Source organism: Sphaerodactylus townsendi, linkage group LG01, assembly GCF_021028975.2.
Source record: "Sphaerodactylus townsendi isolate TG3544 linkage group LG01, MPM_Stown_v2.3, whole genome shotgun sequence".
Taxonomy (NCBI): Eukaryota; Metazoa; Chordata; class Lepidosauria; order Squamata; family Sphaerodactylidae; genus Sphaerodactylus; species Sphaerodactylus townsendi.
This window is the reverse complement of record NC_059425.1, coordinates 180,304,444-180,318,168: the sequence shown is the minus strand read 5'-3', so window position 1 is coordinate 180,318,168 and position 13,725 is coordinate 180,304,444. Positions and strand designations below refer to the sequence as shown.

Below are 13,725 nucleotides of genomic sequence, written 5' to 3'. Positions count from 1 at the left end.
TGAAGGGGACCCCATCTTTTGTGGGACCCCATCTTCCCCTAGGGTGGGGGATTGGGAGGGGAGCTCACCAGTAGAATAGCCCCAGGGCCTCTCTTCATCCAAATCCGTCACTGACCCCCCCCGCCCCCGCAAAAAGAGCTCCCCAGCAAGTCTTTCCCGACTGTGGCCAGCAGGGGCGCTGCACCCTCTCCATCCCGGGGCGCGCGGTCCTGCGCGTCTTTGCGCACCGAGGCGCCGGCCGTGCGCTCTGGCCGCCGCGGGGCGCTGCGGAGCTCCCAACCGGCCGCAGCCCGGATGTAGAAGCGGCTCTAGCAGCGGCAGCAGCGGCGGCAGGAGCCGGAGCCGGAGCGAGCTGGCCGGGAGGGAAAGGCAGGTAGGGCTGAGAGCCGGTAGGGCTGGCTGGGAGGGCGGCTCCCCGGGCGAGGCTCTCCTGGCGAGGCAGAGTGGCCGAGCTGGGGGCGCAGGGGCCGGGCAGGAGGCGGCCGGGGCCGCAGCATCATCACCCAGCATCCCCAGCATCCCCAGGGTTTGCAAGGCAGCCTGGCGCCGGTGCCTCTCACAAAGCCCGGGAGCGGCGCTTCTGCAGCAGCGGTGCGCGAGAGACGCGGGTCGGGCAGGGCTCGTTCACACGTGTGCGTGCGCGCCGGGTGATGTCAGAGTGGGAGGGGAGGCAGGGAAGAAAGGGACGGCTGGATCCCCAAGTCTCGCCCTGCGCGGTGGGGCCTGGCCTGCCCCTTTGGCCCTAAGGGGCAGGAGGAGGAGGGCGCCCCTCTCCTTGAGATCCATCCGATCGGGGAAGTTGACTACTTGCGAGGCTTTGGCAGGGCACTGCCCAACAGCACACGGCCGAGACAGGTTGGAGCCCAAGCTGAGCACGGCTGTGTCCGGCCCCTGGTTATATGGGCGGTTGCAGGTATGTGGCTCTGAGCGAGAGAGATGGGAGGGGCGGGTCCAGGACGACATCAGGTCGGCCAGATGGCCTCCCCCCTTCCATCCCCCTCTGGATTGCAGGGGGATTGCCAAGGAGGAGTCCTGCGGAGTGGGTTTTCCGGGCTGCCCGGCCGTGGCCTGGTGGTTTGGCCCCTGACCTGTCACCTGCACGTGGCCGGCATCTTCAGAGGCGTGTCACGGCAGGATGTGTTTGTGTGTCCGCATCCGACCGTGACCCTTCTCTGTAGATGCCAGTCGAGGATGCAGGTAAAAGAGCAGGACCAAAATCTACCACACCACAACAAAAACCCACAACAGCCGGATTCCAGCCCAAACAGTTCTGTGTTGGCTCCACAGATCCTGGCTCAGCTGCTGGACAGAAAGATGACAAATAGCGCAAGTGCTGCCCGAGCTTTGAATTGCCGTGTTCATTTCCTGCCTTTCCCATTTCAAGGTGCTAGTCCTGTTTAGTTTGGGAACTCGGTAGACCAGCAAGGAAGAGACTCCTCCACATAGAAACCTGGCATGAAATGATGTTTGATAAGAGAAAGATAGAGCTTCTTTTTCCCTGTCGGAGACAATCTTTGTTCGATACCCTGGGCTAGGAATAGCAGGTTCAGAGACGCGTCTTGTAGACAACAGGCAGGAAACCTGGAGCCTTGCCAATGAAATCAATAGAAGACAACACCAACCCTCTTGGATTGTGCTGACGGGGTGGGAGAAATCCTCCTGTCTCTCCCAAAGCGGGGGGAGCAAAATCATTTTAGATGCTTCCCACTTTCCTCGCCAGGCTCTCTGTTTGATATATGCACATGAATCAATATGGTAGCTAGAGTTTTAATAGTGCTTGAAGAAGGAGGAGGAGGAGGAGGAGGAGGAGGAGGAGGAAGTTTGGCGTAGTGGCTAAGAGCAGGTGCACTCTGATCTGGAGGAACCGAGTTTGATTCCCATCTCTGCCGCCTGAGCTGTGGAGGCTTATCTGGGGAATTCAGATTAGCCTGTACACTGCCACACACGCCAGCCGGGTGACCTTGGGCTAGTCACAGCTTCTCGAAGCTCTCTCAGCCCCACCTACCTCACAGGGTGTTTGTTGTGAGGGGGGAAGGGCAAGGAGATTGTATGCCCCTGAGTCTCCTGCGGTAGAGAAAGGGGGGGATATAAATCCAAACTCCTCCTCCTCCTCCTCCTCCTCCTCCTCCTTCTTCTTCTTCTTCTTCTTCTTCTTCTTCTTCTTCTTCTTCTTCTTCTTCTTCTTCTTCTTCTTCTTCTTCTTCTTTCTCTCCTGTAAGGAGACTCAAAGGGGTTTACAATAGCAAAATCAACTTGTAAACAATTGCAAAAGGGGATCGAAAGTGCATTATTCTGCATGTGCGGAAGGGGCCCCTCTCTCCCGCTCCCTCCCACGCTCTCTCTTAAACACAGGCCCACACAGTGTCCCCCCCCCCCCCGCTCACCTTAGTTAGTTTGCAGTTTTCTCTTGATTTCTGATCCTTCTTGTTCCGTCAGCTATATGGGGCCTGTCTGCAGAACTTGAAAAGGTTTGCATTAACAGCGGGGTCTTTAAGAGGTTTCCTGTGTCGAAACTGTTCGATTTGTAGAGCACTTCTTGCCTTTGGGAAATCCCATGCTCTCTTTCTGTTAGTTCCTGCGAAGGAGAACTCCGAACCACAGAGTTTTGACTCGTTCCCTCTTGTTGCCCTTCACTTCTGGAATGGGCATTCTCTGCTTCTTTGCTCTGAGAAACGGGTGCCCCAGTTACTTCTTGACTCAGCACCAAACACCGGCATTTACTGGGGTGCTGTGTGGTTTCCGGGCTGTATGGCCGTGTTCTAGCAGTATTCTCTTCTGTTTCGCCTGCATCTGTGGCTGGCATCTTCAGAGAATCCGACATTTATGTTCGAACTGCACATTGCTGGCTGGTGCAGCGGTCCGTCTGAATTATTGGAAGCAGTTTTGCTGGTGAACTTGCTGGAAGTTCCACCCTATGGAGACTGAGCCCCTTCCGCACATGCAGAATAATGCACTTTTAATCCACATTCACAACAAGTGGATTTGGCTATTCCTCACAGTAAAATCCAGCTGCGAAGTGCATTGAAAGTGGATTGAAAGTGCATTATTCTGCATGTGCGGAAAAGGCCTCCGTGCTATGCAGATAAAGGCAAAATAACCTGGATTCTGATTGGAGAGTCTGATTGGAAGAGAGTATTTCGAGAGTTTGGCTTGTTCACTCCTTCTAATGCAGAGCGAGTGGGCCCACCTTTGTCTGTCAAGTGCCGTAGAATATGCCGCTGTGTGCGAGGCTTCAAGAGAACGCTCACGCACGCCCACCAGTTCTACTCATGTACCTGGTATCTGGCTTGGCTTGCTTTCTTGCAAAACAGCTCGCAACCTTCATTTTTGCCCTCGGATCCACCTTTCCCCTCTCTTGCTTTATTCTGGCATTCCATTTTCTTTTTCCTTTTTCTGGTCGCCACCTCTCAAAAAGGATATTGAAGAGATAGAAAAAGTGCAGAGAAGGGCAACGAGGATGATTGAGGGACTGGAGCACCTTCCCTATGAGGAGAGGCTGCAGCATTTGGGACTCTTTAGTTTGGAGAGGAGACGTCTGAGGGGGGGATATGATTGAAGTCTATAAAATTATGCATGGGGGGTAGAAAATGTTGACAGAGAGAATTTTTTCTCTCTTTCTCACAATACTAGAACCAGGGGGCATCCATTGAAAATGCTGGGGGGAAGAATAAGGACTAATAAAAGGAAACACTTCTTCACGCAAAGTGTGATTGGTGTTTGGAATATTCTGCCACAGGAGGGGGTGATGGCCACTAACCTGGATAGCTTTAAAAGGGGCTTGGACAGATTTATGGAGGAGAAGTCGATCTATGGCGACCAATCTTGATCCTCCTTGATCTGAGATTGCTAATGCCTTAGCAGACCAGGTGCTCAGCAGCAGCAGCAGCAGCAGAAGGCCACTGCTTTCACCTCCTGCATGTGAGCTCCCAAAGGCACCTGGTGGGCCACTGCGAGTAGCAGAGTGCTGGACTAGATGGACTCTGGTCAGATCCAGCTGGCTTGTTCTTATGTTCTTATGTTCCAGCAGCCTGTTTAGCTCTTATGCGCTGCTGCCACTTTTGTATTCTGCTGGTGTTGTTGTTTGAATACTAAAGGTGACCTGAAGTGTCAGCATGCCAGCAACTGGGAACGAGATGGGAGTCTGTATCAGGGAGGGGCTTCACTGCTCCTCCTAGTGCAGTGGTGGCAAACCTGTGGCACGGGTGCCAGAGGTGGCACTCAGCGCCCTCTCTGTGGGCACACGCAAACGTCTAGGCTGGCCTGGGCCACTGAGAATGCGCGACACGCGGCAGGCCACACTCAGGACAGCAGTGGGGTCGTTCAGGCCCTTCCGCACATGCAGAATAATGCACTTCCAATCCACTTCCAATGCACGTTGCAGCTGGGTTTGACTGTGCAGAATAGCAAAATCCACTTGCAAACAATTGTGAAAGTGGATTGAAAGTGCTTTGTTCTGCATGTGCGGAAGGGGCCTCAGAGGAAACTGTAGGGTCGAATCCAGCTGGCTTTTTCATTCTGTCTCGATTGCCCTCCTTACTACAACCCCCTTCTCACGAGCTCTTTGGCCATGCGGGTCCCATCATGTCAGCATAGGCTTTTGGGGGTAGAAGGGATGCCTATTTCCTTTTTCACCCATGGAAAAGGATTCAACCCGCAGTCTTGTTTGGATCCAACCCATAGTCTTGAGGCTTTCCTGTTCTCCCCCATTTGCCCCCTCAGGGGTACAAGTAATACTAGTGGTGGGATCCAAAAATTTTAGTAACAGGTTCCCATGGTGGTGGGATTCAAACTGTGGCATAGCGCCAATGGGGCTGGGCGGAGCATTCCGGGGGCGTGGCCGGGCATTCCGAGGGTGTGGCATTCCTGGGCGGGGCTGTGGCAAGGACGCAGCTGCTGCGCCGGTCCTTGGGTGGGAAACAAATGCACGCAGGCGCAGGCTGCCACGCACGCCGGGGCACCTCCTGCTAGACTGCTTCAAGTTCTGCGCGCTACTGCTGAGAGGAGGGGCGTAACTAAGGCAAAAATCACGTGGCAAAATCACCCATTAGTAACCCCCTCTCGGCACACACAAATAATTAGTAACCTACTCTCGGGAACCTGTGAGAACCTGCTGGATCCCACCTCTGGTAATACCCCCTGGCCGTTTTGGCTCAGGAAAAGAGTGCTTTTGGCGAGGGAGGTTTGAGGGGCCTAATTCCACTGAGGATAGCATTGAGGGTTACTCCGCTGCACTCAGCACCACTAGATCCGATCTGAGCTGACCAATGTGACCATCTCAAATTCCATCATTCAGTCCTGTGCTATTTGAATCCAAGTCTAAAGGGAGATATAACATCAGTCGCCAAAATCTTTCACCCATTTTAAAGGCACAGTCACATTGCCCCGCCCTGGTCCTCCGGGTCACACGTTCACATTGGGGTGATTGTTTGTGTGAGCCCGGGCCTGATCCCTGAGGCCACATGAGAGCAGCTTAAACTCCCCTTGTTCTGCTCCATCCAACGCAACTCTGAACAGTGCTACAATTGAGTTGGGGGTTGGGTATTCATAACGGCAGCCCAGTGTTCACCAGCCTGTTTGAAGAACTCTAGGAGGTTTTTTTTTATAACTTGTCAGCACTAAAATAATGTTCAGCATGAAAGAGCAGGACAGATTTTGTATACAGCGTAAAAGATGATGCCGGGGGAACATCTCTTGGGATAGTGCCAGAGACCGGGGCCACCAGATAAAAGGCCCTGACTTTAGTAGACATCTGCCTCACCTCCAAAGCCAGGGATGATAATGAAGGAGGAGGAGTAGTTTGGATTTATATCCCCCCTTTCTCTGCTCTAAGGAGACTCAAAGGGGCATACAAACTCCTTTCCCTTCCCCCCTCACAACAACAAACACCCTGTGAGGTGGGTGGAGCTGAGAGAGCTCCAAAGAACTGTGACTAGCCCAAGGTCACCCAGCTGGCATGTGTTGGAGTGGACAAGCTAATCTAGTTCCCCAGATGAACCTCCCCAGATAAACCTCCACATCTCAAGTGGCAGAGCGGGGAATCAAACCCAGATCTCCATATTAGAGTGCACCTGCTCTTAACCACTACGCCACTGTTCCATCCAGTGATCCTGTAATGCATTTTTATCCCAAGTGTGTATGTTACCCTAGTATTCCTGCTTGCTCCCATATGCTGCATCCAGTCCCTGCCCTGACCCTCAAAGTCACTTTCCATAGGTTGTAGTTAGATCACCAGCGCTTCCAATGGATCTGCACATTGCTTTTTGTTTCTGTTTTGATCCACAATGCGGAAGAAATTTCTCTTGTACACTGAGAAGTTCAGCTTTCATCCTATATCTGTGGTCAGTTGAGACAGTTTGGGCAGGCAGGGGGTGGCGGCATGGCAGGTAAAATGTTTGCATCTGTCTTCACCCAAGAGGAGGTGAGGAACATTCCTGCACCTGAACCAAGCTTCTTAGGAGGCGAATCCGAGGAACTAGCGAAGATAGTGGTAGACAAGGAAGAAGTTCTGGCAGCCATTGATAAACTAAATGTTACCAAATCCCCTGGCCCAGATTGCATTCACCCAAGAGTTCTTAAAGAGCTCAAGCATGAAATTGCTGGTCTTCTCACTTTAATATGCAACTTATCCCTGAAATCAGGCTCCATCCCTGAAGACTGGAAGATGGCCAATGTCACACCAATCTTTAAGAAAGGATCTAGGGGGGACCCGGGAAATTACAGGCCAGTCAGTTTGACATCTGTTCCTGGTAAATTAGTAGAATCTATCATTAAAGATAAAATTATAAAACATGTAGAAAAGCAAGACCTGCTGAGAAAGAGTCAGCATGGCTTTTGTAGAGGCAAATCCTGTCTTACAAACTTACTAGAGTTCTTTGAGGGTGTAAACAGGCATGTGGACAGGGGTGAACCGGTGGACATTGTCTACTTGGATTTCCAAAAGGCTTTTGACAAAGTTCCTCACCAGAGACTGTTGAGAAAACTCAGCAATGAAGGAATAAGAGGGGAAGTCCTCCTATGGATTAAAAACTGGTTGAGAAACAGGAAACAAAGAGTGGGTGTAAATGGGAAGTTCTCACAATGGAGAGATGTCGGGAGTGGTGTCCCCCAAGGATCCGTTTTGGGACCAGTGCTCTTTACCTATTCATAACCTATTCATAAATGACCTGGAAGTAGGGGTGGGTAGCGTGGTGGCCAAGTTTGCAGATGATACCAAATTATGTAGGGTGGTGAGAACCACAAAGGATTGCGAAGAGCTCCAAGCGGACCTTGATAAATTAGATGAGTGGGCTCAGAAATGGCAAATGCAGTTCAATGTAGCAAAATGTAAAGTGATGCACATAGGGGCAAAAAATCCAAACTTCACATACACGCTACAGGGGTCAGTGCTATCAGTCACAGACCAGGAAAGGGATTTAGGCGTCTTAGTTGATAGTTCCATGGGAATGTCAACTCAATGCATGGCAGCTGTGAAAAAGGCAAACTCTATGCTGGGGATCATTAGAAAAGGAATTGAGAATAAAACTGCAAAGATTGTCATGCCCTTATATAAAGCAGTGGTGCGACCGCACTTGGAGTACTGTGTCCAGTTCTGGTCGCCGCATCTCAAAAAGGATATTGAGGAGATAGAAAAAGTGCAGAGAAGGGCAACGAGGATGATTGAGGGACTGGAGCACCTTCCCTATGAGGAGAGGCTGCAGCGTTTGGGACTCTTTAGTTTGGAGAGGAGGCGGCTAAGGGGGGATATGATTGAAGTCTACAAAATTATGCATGGGGTAGAAAATGTTGACAGAGAGACATTTTTCTCTCTTTCTCACAATACTAGAACCAGGGGACATTCATTGAAAATGCTGGGGGGAAGAATTAGGACTAATAAAAGGAAACACTTCTTCACGCAACGTGTGATTGGTGTTTGGAATATTCTGCCACAGGAGGGGGTGATGGCCACTAACCTGGATAGCTTTAAAAGGGGCTTGGACAGATTTATGGAGGAGAAGCCGATCTATGGCTACCAATCTTGATCCTCTTTGATCTGAGATTGCAAATGCCTTAACAGACCAGGTGATCGGGAGCAACAGCCGCAGAAGGCCATTGCGTTCACATCCTACATGTGAGCTCCCAAAGGCACCTGGTGGGCCACTGCGAGTAGCAGAGAGCTGGACTAGATGGACTTTGGTCTGATCCAGCTGGCTTGTTCTTATGTTCTTATGTTCCTTTTGCTTGCTCATAAGGGATAGGGTACTAAGTTCTAGCATGGTTCCTGTGCTTAGCTTCACCCAGCAGCGACAGGCATGATTATTTCATTTAACTTATTTAAAACCTTGATTAGCCACCTTTCTTCGTAACGGAGTTGCAAGTGGCTTACAACACAGATAAAACACACATAAAACAAGTTAGAAACACAAAGGCCAAAATTTAAAATCGCATTTCAGGACTGCTAGTAAATGTACCCAAATTCAGTCCTAAATAAAACCATCTCCAAGTGCCTCCTAAAGATTGAAAGAGAGGGGGCCAGGCCAGAAGCATAGCGGGGCCAGAGTGCACTTGGTGCGCACTCTGTGTGTTCTGCGCCTCCCCCCCCCCACCGCAGTGCCCTGCTTCCCCCACCCCCCCACCCCCAGTAGTTCAGCCTGGAAAAGCGGCCTGTTTCCTTCAGGCTGAAAACGGCCTGGTGGGAACTACACTTCCCAGGAGACCCTGGGGTTCATAAGGTCTCCTGGGAAGTGTAGTTCCCACCAGGCCGTTTTCAGCCTGAAATGAACAGGTCATTTCAGCAGCCTGCACTATTTCACTAAGGTAAGTGGGAGGGGGCGCTGCGGGGTGGAGGCAATTTCCCGCCCCCCAGGCTCACCCAGTGCAACGTGTACCCCTTTGTCCCCTGGTAGCTCCGCCTTTGGGCCAGGCACACAGTTCCACAGTTGTGGGGCACCATCAAAAATCTCCTGTCTCGTTTGCCCAACCAAACAAACCTTTTTAGTTGGCAGGACAGTCTGGAGGGTCTCTCCCTCTGATTTTAATTATGGTTGCTAACAAAAAGATATAAGGGGGGGAGCAGGGGTTTACAATCTCCTTTCCGTCCTCCCTCCACAACAAACACCCTGTGAGGTGGGTGGGACTGAGAGAACTCCAAAGAACTGTGACTAGCCCAAGGTCACCCAGCTGGCATGTGTTGGAGCACACAAGCTAAGGTTCACCAGATAAGCCTCCACAGCTCAAGTGGCAGAGCGGGGAATCAAACCCGGTTCTCCAGATTAGAGTGCACCTGCTCTTAAACACTTCACCACGCTGGCTCGAATTGAGCTCTCCATGTGACTGCAAGTCCTCATGGTGACTGTGTGCTAAATGTAATGTGTAGTTTTTGTGTAAGAGACCATTGTGAGCCCTGGGCGGGGGGGTGGGGGTTATCGTCAGGATCTGCCAACCCCTGCAATAACCAGACTCTTGGTTTCAGAAATCAGTTTATTGGCAGGTTCTGATGAATTGTAGACAAACAAGCTTTGCTGGAACTGAGTTCCGCTACTATAACATCTCTTGGTTAATATTTCTTTCTCCCCAGCCCCCACCCTTGGGATCCCACTGGGATGAGATCACCAGAAACATTCTCAGGCAGGGCAGATCTCCCAGGCCAGACCAGAGATAAGCCCGGGTGCTGTTCAGCTCAAAGGCTGAGAAAGTTGCTGCGCGCCCAAAGCAAAGCCCACCTGCAGAAATAAACAGCAGGCTAAGCCAAGAGTTCCCACGTTGCCACCTGCTCCTGGCCCATCCCATAGTCTCATGGCAAGAGCCAGGGACAAGCAGAAATCTTGACAGGGTCTTGACTAAGGCCCCTTCCGCACATGCAGAATAGTGCACTTTCAGTCCACTTTCACAATGGTTTGCAAGTGGATTGTTCTATTCTGCACAGTAAAATCCAGTGGCTAAGTGCATTGAAAGTGGATTGAAAGTGCATTGTTATGCATGTACGAAAGGGGCCAGAGGGGAGGAAGGAGAGGAGGTGGAAAAGGAGGAGGAGGATTTATATCCCCCTTTCTCTCCTGTAAGGAGGCTCAAAGGGGCTTACAAACTCCTTTTCCTTCTGCCCTCACAACAAACACCCTCTGAGGTAGGTGGGGCAGAGAGAGGGCTCAGAAGAACTGTGACTAGCCCAAGGCCACCCAGACGGCATGTGTGGGAGTGCACAAGCTAATCTGAATTCCCCAGATGAGCCTTCACAGCTCAGACGGCAGAGCAGGGAATCAAACCCAATTCCTCCAGATCAGAGTACACCTGCTCTTAACCACTACGCCACTGCTGCTTCATCTCTTTCTTCCTGTCTCACCCTTATGCTCCCCATCGTCACTACCCTGTTATGGCTATGTGCTGCTATACAACTCACTGACTACATTTTGACATCACAATAAGGAAAGATTGGTTTGATGCAGCTTGGATTACTTGTGACATCTGAACTGAGATGGTTCAACATAGCTTGGGGGCATCGATTGACCCCGAACCAGGATTCTGAGCAAGTTGGTAACCGGCTTCTTAACCACAGATTGCACCAAATGTGGTCGGATATGATGTTTGAATTTGTGAACCAACTTTTGGTGGAGTAGCAACCGTTTCTAGTGGCTTCTTGGTCACAAAAATGGCAGAATAGATAGGACGTCTTGGAAAAGGGCAAGAAATCAGGTTTTTGGACACGCCGCAGTTTGTTACTTAACGTCTGGAAGATTAACCATTTCTTAGCAAGCCTTTATTGGCATAGACAACAGTACAACAATAATAAAAATGGATTAAAAAGCGTATACAATACAGGAAATAAATGTTGCGTCGAAGGAAATCTACTGGCGTTAAGTAATTTCCAGGAGAAAGTCTGCCACCAACATACAGAGAGAAGGATCAGGGTTGTCCAACAAGTAGTGTAATCTAATTAAATCGGGGAGATGGGGTAAATGTAAAGGAGTAAGATTCACATACTTGGATCTGATTTCCTTGAATCTGAGACAGTATAGTAATTGGTGGGCCAGAGATTCAACTAAGCCATCATTACATGGGCACAATCTTGTAGCCTTTTCTTGCTTATTAAATCTGCCATGTAACAAGGCAGAAGGCATAACATTAAACCTGGCGAGCATCATGGCTCTCCTTTGAGCAGGGTTTATTAAGCAATACAGGTAGTGTGCCAAGTGGCCCCGTTCAAATGGGAGAGAAAAATACAGGGGGGGGGGGGGAGATTTACCAGTGTTTCCATCTTGTGTCCAAGTGGCAGAGGGTGTGAAAGACAGATTTTGGAACGCCACTGTCCGCCTGAGCAGAGAATCAGCTTCATCTGTGTTCCTTTGTGTTCCTTTGGTGAAACGGGGTTCTACTCTGTAAAAGTATATGCTGCTAGAATAGAAATGTAAAGAGGGCACTGCGAGACACCTGTTTTAATTTTTGATGAATGCAAGAATGCTTTTGGAGTTGTAGCCTGTGTTCATTTGAAAAACCCAGTAGGGACGTCTGATGGAAACTTCACAAACCCGGCAGAAATGATGTCAGTTTCAAGTGAGTGCGGATATGAGCATGCGCGTTCTATGTGTTCCAGAGCTGAGCTTTTGAAACAAATTTGGAGCCTTCGTTTGCGGTGCACAATATTATCCACGCTGGTGAACTTCTCGCGTCCCTGTTCACAACAGTATGTTTAAAAACAGGCCTCTCACCCTAGGAGCTAAAATACCAGCTCCGATCGGCTCATCGAGTGGAGAAAATCGTTTGAGATAAAAACATCCGTTTGAGCTTAGGGGCCCTACTGGCGCTGGGGAGGTGAAAGACAAGCACAGGGGAATACTTGCCCGCAGCAGTCAAAGCTCCAGTGATTCATCCGAAATCTCCTCCATCCCCCCTAAGAGGAGTGCATGTCCTCTTGTACAAATTGCTGCCTGTCATGTCTGATCTTCAAAGCCTTCTCTGGTACAGAGAGCTCATTGCCGTGAACTGGGCTGGCTGTGGCACCAAGGTCCTTAAAGGGAAGGACCGAGCTCGTTATCTGTGTATTTGGTTCTTTGGTTCTGTTGTTTTTGGATGGCCCAGGCTGGCCTCATCTCATTAGATCTTGGAAGCTAATCAGAGTAGGCCCTGGTTCTCACAATACTAGAACCAGGGGGCATACACTGAAAATGCTGGGGGGAAGAATTAGGGCTAATAAAAGGAAACACTTCTTCACGCAATGTGTGATTGGTGTTTGGAATATGCTGCCACAGGAGGTGGTGATGGCCACTCACCTGGATAGCTTTACAAGGGGCTTGGACAGATTTATGGAGGAGGAGTCGATTTATGGCTACCAATCTTGATCCTCTTTGATCTGCGATTGCAAATGCCTTAACAGTCCAGGTGCTCGGGAGCAACAGCCGCAGAAGGCCATTGCTTTCACATCCTCCATGTGAGCTCCCAAAGGCACCTGGTGGACCACGGCGAGTAGCAGAGAGCTGGACTAGATGGACTCTGGTCTGATCCAGCAGGCTAGTTCTTATGTTCTTATGTTCTTAGATTCTGACGATAACCCCCACCCCCCGCCCAGGGCTCACAATGGTCTCTTACACAAAAACTACACATTACATTTAGCCCACAATCACCATGAGGACTTTCAGTCACATGGAGAGCTCAATTCGAGCCAGCGTGGTGTAGTGGTTAAGATCAGGTGCACTCTAAACTGGAGAACCGGGTTTGATTCCCCACTCTGCCACTTGAGCTGTAGAGGCTTATCTGGTGAACCAGATTAGCTTGTGTGCTCCAACACATGCCAGCTGGGTGACCTTGGGCATTTAGGACTCTGGTCTGATCCAGCTGGCTTGTTCTTATGTTCTTATGGTTAGTACTAAGATGGGAGACCAAGGAAGGTGAGGGTGGCTACACAAAGGTAGGCGATGGCAAACAACCTCTGAATGTCTCTTCCCTTGAAATCCCCCCTTCCCTCTATGATGCGGCCGGCCTCCACCTGGGCCAGGGCTTTTAGTGCCTTGACCAAAACAGAAAGGGACAGAGGAGTCTTTCTGGGGAGAGAATTCCAGGATTTGGGGGCTGTGCCTGAAAAGGCATGGTGTGATGACCAAAGCAATTGGGTAGAGGTCATAAAACCACTTAATAAGCTGGAGAAAGGTCATTGGATTGCAGTTGGTGCCGTGCCAATGCTCATTCAATGGAATTTCCATATTTAATATCAGGATGAAGCAAGGGGCACATGGGCACACACTGGCATGGGGTGGATTCTTAAGTTGGTGGCACACGTTTGTGCTGCCTTGTGGCACAGATCATGGCCCCTTTTTAAAAAGGACATTTATGTCCATAATAGGAGATACCAGGGTGCATACCTATTGACCGTTACCATCAACGAGAGACCACATTGGAATTCAGGGCAGGGTTTAGACGCAAAGTGTGGTAATTAGCATCGAGACAGAAATACTGCAGTAACCCCTCTCCTCCATTTCTGGTTTGAAGAGTTGGATTTATATCCCCCCCCTCTTGGTTTGAAGAGTTGGATTTCTCTCCTGTAGGAGACTCAAAGGAGCTTACAAACTCCTTTCCCTTCCCCCCTCACAGCTAACACCCTGTGAGGTAGGTGGGGCTGAGAGAGCTAGGTAGAGCTGTGACTAGCCCAAGGTCATCCAGCTGGTGTGCGTTGGAGTGCACAAGCTAATCTAGTTCATCAGATTAGCTGAAGTGGCAGAGCGGGGAATCAAACCCAGTTCCTCCAGATTAGAGTGCACCTGC

General features: G+C 50.3%; 1 protein-coding gene across 3 annotated transcripts in view; it reads left to right on the top strand.

Annotated features, from left to right (window-relative positions):
- Positions 1-295: 295 nt before the first annotated feature.
- The window catches only part of PAK5 (p21 (RAC1) activated kinase 5), a 195,159-nt gene continuing 181,729 nt past the window's right edge, over positions 296-13,725 (top strand). For 2 of the 3 annotated variants that reach the window (XM_048501101.1, XM_048501091.1), the window contains exon 1: positions 296-373. The gene's annotated coding sequence lies outside the window, so the exon portion shown is untranslated. The remainder of the gene's footprint in view (positions 374-13,725) is intronic. The other variant, XM_048501111.1, reaches the window with a different exon arrangement.